This window comes from Sinocyclocheilus rhinocerous, unplaced genomic scaffold (genome assembly GCF_001515625.1).
Source record: "Sinocyclocheilus rhinocerous isolate Xijiao unplaced genomic scaffold, SAMN03320098_v1.1 scaffold235, whole genome shotgun sequence".
In the NCBI taxonomy this organism is placed as follows: domain Eukaryota; kingdom Metazoa; phylum Chordata; class Actinopteri; order Cypriniformes; family Cyprinidae; genus Sinocyclocheilus; species Sinocyclocheilus rhinocerous.
The window spans coordinates 210,696-213,138 of NW_015646367.1; the positions used below are offsets into that span (position 1 = coordinate 210,696).

The following is a 2,443-nucleotide window of genomic DNA, read 5'->3' on the forward strand; positions in this document are numbered from 1 at the left end:
CCTCGACGCTTTCAATAGTGCACCGCGCGAGCGTTTAAGCTCAGCTTCCATAGGAATTAGGGTTGGAAAGGGGTGGAAAATGTCCGGAAACTTGCCAAAAAATCCCTGAAAGATTCCAAAAAATCCTGGAATGTTTCCTAAATTTACTGGAAATGTTCCACCTTTTTGCAAGCCTAATAGGAATGAATTGAAAACGCTCGCTCTGTGTCAGTGGAAACGCGCTTCAGGATTAATGGATTGGGCTTTATCCAGTTTGTTTGCTTTGAGCGTTTAATTGTGTCTGGATCAGAGCAGAGAAACAGCATCTGTTACTGTGATGACTTTAATGTGACTTTAGTAGGAAATCACACCCTGGCGGCGGTTAATCGTCTCTCTGTGTGTTTGCTGAATGAAGCAGTCAGGAGGTTGTGTGAATGTCGTGTAATTAGGCTGATATCAGGTCAACTTTAAAAACGATTTTCTCAGTATTTTGAGTTTTTTGCACCCTCAGATTCCAGATTTTCAAATAGTTGTATCTCAGCCAAATATTGTCCTATCCTAACAAACCATACATCAATGGAAAACTCTTTTATTCGGCTTTCAGATGATGCATAAATCTCAATTTCACAAAATTGACCAATATGACTGGTTTTGTGGTCACATATGTGAGGAAACGTTACACAAACCTGTCCTCTCAAGCGCAGCGAAACAATTTCACGCTCGCGCACAGAGGCGAGCGCGAGCGCGCCGCGCGTGCACGGCCGAAGCGGGAGCGCGCGGAGAGGCGGTCCGGCTGCTTCAGTTTCTGTAATCGCTTTTTTTTCTGCTACCTTCAGTTAAATAGCGACGAGACGAGAACGAGCGGACGGCCCGACTCCGACTACACGGTATCATCCAGGAAAAGCGAATCGGGACTCCACATCGACGGCCGCTCGCCAGGTAAATACCCTCGCGTGAAAAGTCGCTAAATGTCCCGCGAAAGTGCTTGTTTTTGCCCCTCAGTGTGCGGGGATGTGCGGGACTAGCCTTCTCCTTTGTGCCGAGCCAGTCGCTCATCGTGGTCATCAGGGGCGAATCGTCGCGTGGTTTCCCCCGCGTTGGGGGGGAAACTCGATGGGGCTCGACGGGCGCGTTTGATCCGCGGATTTTGTGCGGGATCGCGAAGCGCTCGCGGCCTCCCGCATAAATAGACGCTCCTCTATAGCGCGCACGCAGCTGCTGCAGCGGCAAGGTTTCTGCGTTTGCAGCGCAGTCTGACAGCCAGGTGCTTCAATGATTTCCTACAATGCCCTTCACGTTGTAGTATACACTAGATATATACGGCCAGTCAGCACCTCTGTGTGCTTCAAATGGAGGAAACCCTTAATATTGTGGTGACACCAAGTGCATTTGTATTATTTTGTGGTAAAATATAGGCTACACTCCTAAAGGTTACGTTTGTGGACCTAAAATGGTACCCTTATTACTCATTACACTACCCAAATAATCACTATACTGTACTACAATAGCGCCGTTACAGTGCATGTGTACTTTGGGATTCAAATATTCCCTAAAAAGGTGCATAATTTGGTACCTTTATGGGTGCAGATTTTGTCCTGTAGAAGAATTATGCATATTATGGTTAAAAAAGTTAATTTTGTGGACCTAATATAGTACATAGCCTTATGTACTGTTGTATTACCGGTTTGCGTTACTGGATTGTTTATTCACAGCGAATATGTAAAAATACACCCCTGAAGAGGTATTTTATATATGTATATTAGTGCTGTCAAACGATAAATCGCGATTAATCGCATCCAAAATAAAAGTTTTTGTTTACATAATATATGTATGTATGCTGTTTATATTTATTATGTGTATATAAATACACACACATGCTAGGGGTTGCACCGACTAATTGACTAGTCGACTTCAATGCTCTGCCACAACGCTTTAAGCTTGACGTCGACTAGTCGCTGGTCAATAAAATAGCTTAGAAACTGAAAAGTTCAAGCATATAATTCTTAATAACTAAATTTCACAGCTTCACTACTAGTAGAGAGACGCTGCCAGGTAGAATTAATTCACACACGCAGTCGCTCTCACTAATGCATTCATATTAATGTAATCTTTACTGTGCTACTTTATCTGTATCTGATTTAGAATGAGCAGAAATCTGTGAGAAATATAACGACCCAAAGACAAAAGAACTGATAAAAAAGCTGTTATAGGAGCAACAGCCACGTGGGCAGCGCTGTGTCATATGCCATAGTGGTGGCATATGACAGCTCCAGACTTATTTGTTCATTAATGACGTCATCAGCGACTAGTCGACTTCGACTCAACTTTTATCACATAAAAGTCGACTTCAAAAAATCAGAAGTCGTTCAACCCCTAATCATGTAAAATTAATCCCCGGGAAACAAATGTTTGTATTTTTTAACGGGTCACAGACACTTATCCTTTCTAATTTAATTAAATTCTA

At 43.0% G+C, this 2,443-nt stretch overlaps 1 protein-coding gene across 1 annotated transcript in view; it reads left to right on the top strand.

Moving 5' to 3' along the window:
• The first annotated feature begins 719 nt into the window (after window positions 1–719).
• The window catches only part of LOC107707639 (ubiquitin-conjugating enzyme E2 E2), a 38,883-nt gene continuing 37,159 nt past the window's right edge, over window positions 720–2,443 (top strand). Inside the window, exon 1 of the mRNA XM_016511717.1 lies at window positions 720–918. The gene's annotated coding sequence lies outside the window, so the exon portion shown is untranslated. The remainder of the gene's footprint in view (window positions 919–2,443) is intronic.